The following is a 12,543-nucleotide window of genomic DNA, read 5'->3' on the forward strand; positions in this document are numbered from 1 at the left end:
TAGATCTCCCCCTGCCCCACGAAATGCTTAAGAAGCAGAGCTCCCTGCCGCCCCACGAAATGCTTAAAAGGTAACTCGACTCTTTGTTCAGGGCTCAGTCCTTTGGATGTTAATCCGACTGGGTGGCTGCACCTGAATAATTAAATAATTCCTCCTCAACCCCTCGTTCTCTCTGATTCCTTAATTATCCCACTGCCATTTCAAAGCATAATTTGCGAGTTTCTTGGGCTAAGAATATGGCTCTAAAGGACTGATGACATCAATTATTCGGGAGTACAGAATATTACCATTCTCGATTCGGTTATCCCCTTCACACTGTAATTTCCACATGGATATTAATAGCACTATTTGAAGTAGAGGAAAAATGAATTTAGTGAGTAGCATTCCTTCAGAATTCTGTGGCAAGCCTAAAAAAAATCACATTTACAAAAACAGAGTTAACCGTTACCCTCTTAATTTATGTTAATACCTTCCTGTAATGGTCTGAATTCACATGCTTTGCAAAGTGGTCAATTTACCAAAACAATTATGATTTTCCTGGCCGGGTGCAGTGACTCACACCTATAATCGCAGCACTTTGGGAGGCCGAGGCGGGCGGATCACAAGGTCAGGAGATTGAGACCATCCTGGCTAACACAGTGAAACCCTGTCTCTACTAAAAACACACACAAAAAATTAGCCGGGCGTGGTGGCAGGCGCCTGTAGACCCAGCTACTCAGGAGACTGAGGCAGGAGAATGGTGTGAACCTGGGAGGCGGAGTTTGCAGTGAGTCAAGATCGCACCACTGCACTCTGGCCTGGGCGACAGAGCAAGACTGTCTCAAAAAAAAAAAAAAAAAAAAAAAAATACCATCCTGGCTAACACGGTGAAACCCCGTCTCTACTAAAAAATACAAAAAAAAATCTAGCTGGGCGAGGTGGCGGGCACCTGTAGTCCCAGCTACTCGGGAGGCTGAGGCAGGAGAATGGCGTAAACCCGGGAGGCGGAGCTTGCAGTGAGCTGAGATCCGGCCACTGCACTCCAGCCCGGGCGACAGAGCGAGACTCTGTCTCAAAAAAAAAAAAAAAATTATGATTTTCCTGCATTCATATGAAATAATTTATTTTAACACACTGTTTTATATGTGTGTGTGCGCACATATGTGCATATATGTATACACACACACTAAGCAACAAACCAGAATTTTTTTTTTTTTGAGACAGAGTTTCGCTCTGTCACCTAGGTTAGAGTGCAGTTGCATGATCCCTGCTCACTGCAAACTCTGCCTCCTGGCTTCAAGTGGTTCTCCTGCCTCAGCCTCTTGAGTACCTGGGATTACAGGCATGTGCCCCCACACCTGGCTAATTTTTTTTGTTTGTTTGTTTGTTTTCTGTTGAGACAGAGTATCACTTTTGTTGTCCAGGCTGGAGTGCAATGGCGCAATCTGCGCTCACTTCAACCTCCACTTTCTTTCAAACGATTTTCTGCTTTCAAATGATTTTCCTGCCTCAGCCTCCCAAGTAGCTTGGATTACAGGTTCCCACCACCACGCCCAGCTAATTTTTTTTGTATTTTTAGTAGAGAGAGGGTTTTACCATGCTGGCCAGGCTGGTCTCAAACTCCTGACCTCAGGTGATCTGCCTGCCTTGGCCCCCCAAAGTGTTGGGATTACAGGCATGAGCCACTGCGCCTGGACATTTTTTTGTATTTTTTAGTAGAGATGGGGTTTCACCATGTTGGTCAGACTGGTCTCAAACTCCTGACCTCGTGATCTGCCCGTTTCAGCCTTCCAAAGTGCTGGGATTACAGGCGTGAGCCATCACGCCCGGCCGAGCCGCTCCCACCTTTTATCTATTGTGAATAACACCGCTATCAACAGGGATGGGCGAGTGTCTCTTTTATTTCCTTGCTTTCAATTTTGGGGGATATATGCCCAGAAGTGGAATTGCTAGAGCGGTAAAATTTCTCGAGGAACTGCCATACTGTTTCCTAGAGGGGCGGCACTATTTTACATTCCACCAGCAGTGCACAACTGTTCCAGTTTCTCCACATCTTCACCAATATTCGTTATTTTCCGGGTTTTCTTTGATACTAGTCAATGTAGTAGGAGTGAAATGGTATCTTGTTGTCATTTCCATCTCCCTAATGATTAGTGATGCTAAGAAATGTCTATTCAAGTCCTTTGCTCATTTTTTTTTTTTAAGACAGATCTCGGCTCACGCAACCTCAACCTCCCGGGTTGAAGTGATTCTCCTGCCTCAGCCTCCCAAGTAGCTGAGACTACAGGCATGCGCCACCACGCCCAGCTGCTTTTTGGTATTTTTAGTAGAGATGGAGTTTCACCATGTTGGCCAGGCTGGTCTTGAACTCCTGACCTCAGGTGATCTGCCTGCCTCAGCCTCCCAAAATGCTGGGATTACACGTGTGAGCGACTGCGCCTCGCCTTGCTAATTTCTTAATTTGATTGTTAGGTTTTTGTTGTTGGCTATTTTTTTTAATTGAAGCATAATATTCATACAGAGAAGCCACCAATCCCCAGTGGGCAGCTTGGTAGATTATCGTAGAGTGAATACATCTGGACACCAGCCCTCAGATCAAGAAACAGAATATTACCAGAGCCACCCTCCCCCAGAGCACTAAGATAATTGCTATCCTGACTTCTCACCAGATGTTTCTTTTGCTTGTTTTAGAGCTTCACAGAAACAGAATCGTGCAGTACGCATTCATTTGTGTCTGGCTTCTTCTGCTCAGCATTATGTTGCTGAGATTCACCAACTGTGCATGGCAGCTGTTAATCCATTTTCAGTGCTGTAAGAATTTTACTCTATAAATACACTGAGAGGTACTTATCCATTCTCCTGTTGGAAGTTGGGGCTATTGTGAATTGTGCTGATACAAACATTCTAGTGCACATCATTTGGTGAACACACGTACAGTGCACAGTTCTTTTGGGTCTATGCATAGGAGTGGAATGTGGGGATCACAGGTGTGGTCTCCTTTAGTAGGTATTACCCAAGGGTTTTCCAAAGTGGTTGTGCTATTTTACATTCCCAAAAGTAGTATATGAAGTTTCAGTTACTCCACATTCTTGCCCAAACTTGGTATCAAGTGTTTTTAATTTTAGCCATTCTGGTAGGTGTAACATTGGTTTCTCACTGTGGTTTGAATTTGATGGCTTACGAGGTTGAGCATGTTTTATATGCTTTTTGGCCACTGGGATGTTCATTTGTTCTTTCCTTTCTCTTCCTCCCTCCTCATTCCCTTTTTTGTTCCTCTTCATTTCTTTCACCTATTGGTCTGCCAGCTTTTTTCTTAATTTTTAAAAAAATTTTATTTTACTTTAAGTTCTGGAATACATGTACAGAACGTGCAGGTTTGTTGCATAGGTAAACATGTGCCATGGTGGTTTGCTGCACTTGCCAACCCATCACCTAGGTATTAAGCCCAGCATGCATTTTTCTTATTAATGTACAGGAATTCTCTTTATACTCTACCTGTGATTCACCCTCCTCCATTTCCGCCTCTTTTTTTTAAGAGACAAGAGTCTCACCCTGTCACTCAAGCTGGAGTGCAGTGGCACATTCATGGCTCACTGCAGCCTCAACCTCCCAGGCTCAAGTGATCCTCCTGCCTCGGCCTCCCAGGTATCTGGGACCACAGGTGTGCACTACCACGCCCAGCTAATTTTTCGTTTTTGCTAGATACAAGGTCTTGCTAAGTTGCTCAGGCTGTTCTCTAACTCCTGACCTCAAGAGATCCTCCCACCTTGGCCTCCCAAAGTGCTGGGATTACAGCATGAGTCACCACACCCAGTCCCATCTTTTCACTCTCTTATTGACGAAAAATTCTTAATTTTACTATCACCCAATGTATCAATCATTTTCTTTGGGGATAGTGTTTTGTCTTATTGAAGAAATTTTTACCTGCCTCCTAAGGAACCTTAAAAATCTCCATATGCCTACAAAGTCCCACTGTTCTAATGCCTATTTTGTGCTAGAAAACAAACGAGGCACTGTCCCAAAGGCTACACCTATCTTGTGGGAAAACTATCTTCATCATCATTTGCCAAGCCAGATGATCGGGATGAGGACAATTTCCATGGCTCCCGGCATCTGGAACCCTTCCAGAGTAGCTGGGATTACAGGCACCCACCACAACGCCTGGCTAATTTTTTGTAGTTTTAGTAGAGACGGGGTTTCACCATGTTGGTCAGGCTGGTCTCGAACTCCTGACCTTAGGTGATCCACCCACCTCGGCCTCCCAAAGTGCTGGGATTACAGGCGTGAGCCACCATACCCGGCCTTGTTCTCTTGTATGTCAGTTACCCCTCCATGAGGCTGCTAAACATCCTCCCAGCACACACACACCTGCACACCCTCAAGCAGTTTGCAAGGCAGTGGTTCAAGTTACACTTTAATCCCTCAAGCATGCCCACCTCGCTCTCCAAACCTGCCCTCTTGCAGGATCTACGGTTCTTCTAAGTGTCCTGGTCACAAGGCAGCTGCAGCGATCAACACTCAGAGGTACAGAGCAGGGCAGAGTGTGGTCCCTGCATCTGTCTCGCGCCCACGATCTTGACAGAGACCTTCCCAGGAGCTGTGACTTGAACTTCACAATCTGCAGGGCCCACCCAGGAGCCGTGTCCTCCTCACAGGCAATGGGATCCCCTCCTCTCCACCTTTGTGGGAAGATTGGAAACAAAACAGAGAGAACGTGGGAGGAAAAACACTGAGGAGGTGGATGGACCACAGCTGAGGGTCCCCAGGACAGAGGGAAACACTGAGAGGGTGGATGGGCCACACCTGAGCGTACCAAAGTTGGAGGGAACCACTAGGGGGATGGATGAACCACACCTGAGAGTTCCCAGGACAGAGGGACACACTGAGGGGGTGGATGAACCACACCTGAGAGTTCCCAGGACAGAGGGACACACTGAGGGGGTGGATGGGCCACACCTGAGGGTCCTCAGGACAGAGCGAGGGACGGCTGTTGTTGGGATGATAATTCCACATCTTTGGAGAACAAGAATTCCAGGGAGTTCTCTTGTCTCCAAACAGTGTGGTTATGAACTAGCTCTCACTCCAGGAGGCTTTAAGGCTCCATATAATATATGTAGTAATAAAAAAAACAGGCCAGGTACCACGGCTCACATCTGCAGTCCCAGCACTTTGGGAGGCCAAGGTGGGAGGACCACTGAGGCCAGGAGTCTGAAACCAGCCTGGGCAATGTAACAAGAGCCCATTTCTATAAATAATTTCAAAAATGTAAAAAGAAAAAAAAAACAAATAGTGGTAACTCACAACTAACATATTGGTACAAACAAAAATTTACACCAAGGTGAAAAAAGTCAAGTTTTTTTTTTTTTTTTACCAAAACAATACCTCAGTCTAGGAAGAGGTGCTTCCTCTCCGGAAGCAGCTGAAGCCCTGAGCTGCTGTCCACAGGAGGATGGACTCTGCAGGAGCCCCCAGTGGGCCTCAGCTACTCCACGTCAGTTCTTTCTTGTCCCCCTGCTGGTCCACGGGGGCTGCTGCAGTTGGCCAGGTCTCCTGGGAGTCAGAGGGGGCCATGGGTTCCACCCCAGGGCCCACCTCATCAGCACAGTGCTCTCTCCATCTGAGCACCAGCCCAGAGGAAAAGGAGAAAGAAAGGGTGAGGCTGATCCCCCAAGCAAAATGGAAACGCCTCCGCCTCCCACCCTCAAAAGCAGCCAACAATGGACCCTGGGCACCGGGGGCCTCATAGGGAGTTGTTTGCATCACAGTAAAATCTACAAAGTTCCCACGGCGCGTGAGTGGATGCTTCCTCAACACAGGAATGTCCGGCTGCCCCAAGGAATCTCCGGTAATGTCGAGATCTTTGAATAGGAGCAAGGGATCAAGGCCGACAGCATCTCTGAGGGCCTCAGTTTCCATCCATGAGGGCAAGCTCCCCTTTGGGAATCTGGGTTATGGTTCCCGAGATGGGGACAAGAGGCCTCCACTGACGGCTGCATTTACAAAAATCCATCAAGTAAACACGCCTGTGAAAGTCAAAGCAGCACAGCAGCTCACCGGAAAGGTGAAGGTTTCTCTCATCACACCCATAGAGCTAAGGGGGCGGGGTGGGGGCAATCCCATCACACGCGTGTGCTCTGTGCACTCACAGCCGCCCCTCCTCTGCTCTCTGCCTCCTGATTTGCGTAGTGAGAGGCAGACACCAGGCTTGAATCAGGAGGGCCAGCGCCCTGTCCCAGTGAGTTTGGGTCTTGAGACAGTGAGTAGCCAGGGTGTAGAGAGGAAGGGATTTATCGACAAAGTTATCTGACTTTGATTCTTGAGCTCAATAGGGAGAGTTTGAATAACAAGGGCCACCGATACTAACACGTGTTAAACAGAGAAACTGCTTCTCATATTTGATAGGCAATAAATGTTGCATTTATTTTATACTTCTAAGCGAAGTCTCATTCTCACTTGCTCATTTTCCGAGAGTGAGAAAGCCCAAGATCTCATGGCCCTTCCCCTTCCTCGGGTTATGGACACCAGGGCCCTGGGGACTGCAGAGCTGGGGAGGTCTCCTGGGAGTCACGGGGGCCATGGAGGAGAGCGGAGGAGAGAATGCTGTTCTTGCGTGTGATCAGGTGGCTGTCAGATCCCCGCTCCTACATTCAGTAGGGAGTGACCTTCGGAAAATTATGTAACCTCTCTAAGTCTCGGTTTTCTCATCTGAAAAATGCAGCTGATGGTAATAATCCTCATCCAGGAGAACAGTATTTGTTGATCATCCTCATGGCATTCTTTTTAAGAGCTTCACTGCACTCCATTATATGGGCATTAAATTATTAATTTATTGTGTGCAATCTCAGCTCACTGCAACCTCCACCTCCCGGGTTCAAGCGACTCTCCTGCCTCAGCCCCTCGAGTAGCTGGGATTACAGACGTGTGCCACCACGCGCCCGGCTAATTTTTGTATTTTTATTTTATTTATTTATTTTTTTTTTGAGACGGAGTCTTGCTCTGCCACCCAGGCTGGAGTGCAGTGGCCGGCTCTCAGCTCACTGCAAGCTCTGCCTCCCGGTTGACGCCATTCTCCTGTCTCAGCCTCCCGAGTAGCTGGGACTACAGGCGCCCGCCTCGTCGCCCGGCTGGTTTTTTGCATTTTTTAGTAGAGAGGGGGTTTCACCGTATTAGCCAGGATGGTCTCGATCTCCTGACCTCGTGATCCGCCCGTCTCGGCATCCCAAAGTGCTGGGATTACAGGCTTGAGCCACCGCGCCCGGCCTAATTTTTGTATTTTTAGTCGAGATGGGGTTTCACCATGTTGGCCAGGCTGGTCTCGAACTCCTGACCTCAGGTGATCCACCCACCTCAGTCTCCCAAAGTGCTGGGATTACAGGCCTGAGCCACCACTCCGGGCTCATAGACCTAAATGTAAAACACATTTGTTGAACGCCACGCAACCAGCAGCTTTGCTGTCACCACCAGAGGGACTCACATGATTTGGAGAATTTTCAAACAGGGATATTGATACAAACAAACAGGAAGGACCAGTAGCTCTGCTCGTCTCCCCAGAGACCAGAACCTGCCCAAACCACCCAGCATCCCTGACTGATGACGGTGCCTGAGTATGCTCGTCTCTCCAGAGACCAGAACCCCCCAGCATCCCTGACTGATGACGGTGCCTGCGTGCATGTGAAGAGAAGACACGGCGAGGGGAGATGCCTGTGGAAAGCAGATGGCCTGAGCTCTGTGCGCACGCCCCAGTCCATGGGGAGATCCATCAGCAGCAGTGGAAGCCTCACCGAATCAAGGTGTTAGTGCACAAATTCACACAACTGTTGGCGGAATACCATGCATGCAGATAAAGGAGTGGTTCCTGGGTAGCCATACATAAGAACAAAAACAAACAAAAAATGAGCAGAGGCGGCTGTGACTACACACTGCTGACCGAATTTACAAATTTAGTACGGGCAGGTTACAAACAAATGAACAAAACAGTAACAACAATTCCAGGAGAAAAGAATCAGAATCCAGAGTTGAACAGTCTATAACCTAAGTATCCAGTGTTCAATGATAAGTTACAAGATGAAAAGAAACAGGAAAATGTGGTGGGAAACCAGTTAATAGAAACTGTCTTTAAGTGTCCCTAGCCGTCACACTTAGCAAACAAAGACTTCAAAGCAGTTACTGTATGTTAAAAGAACTAAAAAAATGGCCAGGCATGGTGGCTCATGCCTGTAATCCCAGCACTTTGGGAGGCCAAGGCGGGCGGATCACTTGTGGTCAGGAGTTCGAGACCAGCCTGACCAACATCGAGAAACCCCGTCTCTACTAAAAATACAAAATTAGCCAGATGTGGTGGTGCATGCCTGTAATCCCAGGTACTCAGGAGGCTGAGGCAGAAGAATTGCTGGAACCTGGGAGGCAGAGGTTGCAGTGAGCCGAGATCATGCCATTGCGCTCCAGCCTGGGCAACAAGAGCGAAACTCCATCTCAAAAAAAAAGAAAAAGAAAAAGAAAAATGACTTATGAAACATCAAGCACAACGTTTGTAGAATGAGAGCCTCGGAAAGAAAGAAAAGGGGAAAGAAAGAATTATTTATAGAAATAACGACTGAAAACTTACAAAATTTGATATAAAACATTAAATCGATGGAATCAATGTTTACTTCTAGTAAAATAAAAACCCAGATATCCACTCCTACACACCTTGTGTCAACCTATGAAAAGACAAAGAGTAAACATTGAAAACAATAAGACAAAAACTTCTCTTGATGCACAAGAGCACCACGATAAAATTAGCCACTTATTTCTGATCAGAAACAACAGTGAGACCAGGCACCGTGGCTCACACTTGTAATCCCAGCACTTTGAGAAGCCAAGGTGGGTGGATTACCTGAGGTCAGGAATTCAAGACCAGCCTGGCCAATATGGTGAAACCCCGTCTCTACGAAAAACACAAAAATCAGCTGGGCATTTTGGTGTGTGCCTGTAATCCCAGCTACTCGGAGGCTAACGCAGGAGAATCGCTTGAACTTGGAAAGCACAGGTTACATTGGACTGAGATCACGCCACTGGGCAACAAACAGAGGGAGACTCCATCAAAAAGAAAGAAAGAAGGAAGGAGAGAAGGGAGGGAGGGAGGAAGAGAGAGACAAGGAGAGAGAGAGAGAGAGAGAAAACAAGAGAGAAAGATGGGAAAACAATGGGATGACATAGCCAAAGAATGAAAGAAAAAAAAATTGTCAACTAAAAATGCCATGTCCAACAAATCTATCCATTAAAAATAAAAATATTCCCAGATAAAGACAGAAAATTTGCTGCCAGCCATCCTAACTTATAAGAAATACTAAAATAGCCGGGCGCGGTGGCTCAAGCCTGTAATCCCAGCACTTTGGGAGGCTGAGGCGGGCGGATCACAAGGTCAGGAGATCGAGACCATCCTGGCTAACACGGTGAAACCCCGTCTCTACTAAAAAGTACAAAAAACTAGTCGGGCGAGGGGGCGGGCGCCTGTAGTCCCAGCTACTCGGGAGGCTGAGGCAGGAGAATGGCGTGAACCCGGGAGGCGGAGGTTGCAGTGAGCTGAGATCCGGCCACTGCACTCCAGCTTGGGCGACAGAGCGAGACTCCATCTCAAAAAAAAAAAAAAAAAAAAAAGAAATACTAAAATAAAGCTTTTTAAACTGAAAGAAAGGCTTGGTTCGTCTATTTGAAAATACTGAATTGATTTGTCAGTTCAGAGTATGTGTGTGTGTGTGTGTGCCGAATATTCCAAACTGTCTCATACACTTTAACTTTTATTGATTTTAGAAGCAAAAATATTGCAAATACATAAAAATATCCTTGGAAGGCTTAATTAGTTCAATTTTTATACTTTTTTAGTCCTATGAATTTTAATAATAAAATTGATTTATTATTAAAGAATTGATTTAATCTTTGATTAATAAATGATTTAATCTTTGATTAAGTCTAGCTGAAGATGTAAAGATTAACTGAAAGAAAAATTATAAAAATTTTATTCAGGCCGGGTACGGTGGCTCACGCCTGTAATCCCAGCACTTTGGGAGACTGAGGTGGGCGGATCACAAGGTCAGGGGATCAAGACCATCCTGGTTAACACGATGAAACACTGTCTCTATTTAAAAAAAAATACAAAAAATTAGCCGGGCCTGTTGGCGGGCACCTGTATTCCCAGCTACTCGGGAGGCTGAGGCTGGACAATGGCGTGAACCTGGGAGGCAGAGCTTGCAGTGAGCCGAGATTGCACCACTGCAGTCCAGCCCGGGACACAACAAGAGTCTGTCTCAAAAAAAAAAAAAAAAAAAATTATTCAAAACTCACAATGATAGTGTTTATACAAAGAAGTATACAAAGTAAGCTCTAGCCGGGCACGGCGGCTCACACCTGTAATCCCAGCACTTTAGAAGGCCAAGGAGGTCGAGACCATCCTAGCTAACACGGTGAAACCCCATCTCTACTAAAATCCCAAAAAATTAGCCAGCTGTGGTGGCGGGCGCCTGTAGTCCCAGCTATTCGGGAGGCTGAGGCAGGAGAATGGGCGGAGCTTGCAGTGAGCTGAGATCACGCCACTGCTCTCCAGCCTGGGTGACACAGCGAGACTCTATCTCACAAAAAAAAAAAAAAAAAAGGAAGCTCTATGTCTGAGTTGATGCAAGGCAAGGACATATTGTGTGGCAAAGTTAGAATTGCTGGCAAAGGAGACCCTAGAACAATAATCCCCGGAAATAACAGAAATTTCAGGGACAAATCCAGATCTTTGAAAACTGTGAAATTTAGGGAGCCTGAGCAGAGATCTCCAAGGAGCCAGGTACCATCTGTGTGCCAGGGTGAGAGGACGGAAAACGGACCAGGTCTGTCTCTGACAGGTTGAGCAGGTGGAGTGGGAAGGAGGGATCTAGAAGGCCAGGAGGGTGAAGGGAACTGTAGGGTGGGTGGTGGTAGGCAGGGCTGGGATTTAGCCTCCTCCTCCCACAGCCACCCCACCCTTAGCTGCCCTTTGGAGGGGGAGGTCCCAGCTCTGTGATGCGGGCCTGGGCCCTAATAACTAGTCCCAGAGGGGATGCCCAGGGCTCAGTAGCCTGAGGACAGCAGTACAGTTCACATGGATATTCTCTTTCCTCTGGACAGTCTTACTGACACAGAGCTGTGCCCCAGCCCCATTCCCCAGATCATCCATCTCATCCTCTTTGTTGGGTTTAGCCTGGTGTTCCTCATCATCTTAAGCCCCTACTTTCCCAGGGAGCCATCCTCAGTGCCTCCCAGAGAGGAGAACAGCGAGAACGTAAGGAGCCCTCAGCCCACACCCAGCACAGAATGATTGTATTTTTCCTGCTCTCTTTTCCACTTTTCCAAATCAAGCAGAGGCGCTCCTGTGATGGGAAGTCTCATCATCCCTCTAAGGACAGCAGGGCAGGCAGGGGTTGGAGTGGGCACAGGATTTCCATCCCAAGCTCCCAGACCATCTGTGGGGTGCATGGGAGGCGTCAGAGCAAAAACAAACCCCGGGACTCAGCGGCGAGGATCCCGTCATGAGAGGGGTGAGGTCTCTGTGGGAGGACAGGCCCTGAGCCCGGGCTCATCAGCCGCCTTCCCGGGCAGGTGCCTCGGGGCCCAGCCTCTGTGTGGGGTGCTCTGGCGGCTGTGCTGAGCCCCTGAGAGCCTCCCACCTGAGCCTGGAGTCGCCTCTGGCCTCCTCGGAGGCAGAATCCTCCCCGCCAGCTCAGAGGCTCCTACAGACGCAAGTGTGTGTGTTTCCCAAGCAGCGGAACAGGGACCCAGGATGCCCAGGGCGGGCCTCACATAGAAAACCCTTCTGTGCTTTTCAAAGGAGGAAACCAGAACAGGTTACTACACACTTCAGAAACGAGTGAAAGGAAAGAGAAGCACACAGGGCTCCGTGAGCTGGTAGGAGAAAGTGTGACATTAGTGAGCACTGTGGGTCTGCAGCCGTGGGGACAGAGGACTGAGACCCGGCCTGCGGCCTCACTTTGCCCTGTCAGGATCGAGCTGAAGTGGGGGAATGGCTCAGGATCGGAAATAAATACATCACCTTGACAGGTAAGGCTCTGAGAGTCCCAGAAGCCCCCGAGATGACAGCTTCACCTGTTCCTAGGAACAAGCACCAAGTCTCCTAGGGAGTCATTTGCAGAGGCCTGATGGGGAAGTTCCTGGTAGGGCAATTGGAACACGGGATCCATCACTGATTTCCTGCTGGGATGAAGCCTTGGGGTCCAGGGAGCGGGTGTTGCCCAGGAGGGGACTGTGTGGGGGAGGAGACTAGAGACCGCCTAGACGTGCAGGAGGGGATGCAGGTCCTTGTGGGCAGCTGTTTAACATGGCTGAGTCCTCTTCGAGACTGCCCCTGTCCTCTCCCCCCAGGAGGTGGCATGTCGGGAAGCACTTTGTAAATGACAAAGTGCTGGCCCCCGGGCACCTGGCTCTCACTCTTGGGGCCATGTGGCCTTGGACAGGGATGCTGGGGCTCCAGGGCCACATGGCCCCAAGAGCTGGGGCTCCCTGATCCCAGGGTCTCCCCTAAGGGCACATGCACTCAGCCTCCTG

At 48.3% G+C, this 12,543-nt stretch overlaps 1 pseudogene; it reads right to left on the reverse strand.

Moving 5' to 3' along the window:
- Nucleotides 1-475: 475 nt before the first annotated feature.
- On the reverse strand, nt 476-6,066 carry LOC117087959 (annotated as a pseudogene).
- Between the last annotated feature and the right edge of the window lie 6,477 nt (nt 6,067-12,543).

The sequence above is a fragment of the Trachypithecus francoisi genome, unplaced genomic scaffold (genome assembly GCF_009764315.1).
Source record: "Trachypithecus francoisi isolate TF-2019V2 unplaced genomic scaffold, Tfra_2.0 Contig00707, whole genome shotgun sequence".
In the NCBI taxonomy this organism is placed as follows: Eukaryota; Metazoa; Chordata; class Mammalia; order Primates; family Cercopithecidae; genus Trachypithecus; species Trachypithecus francoisi.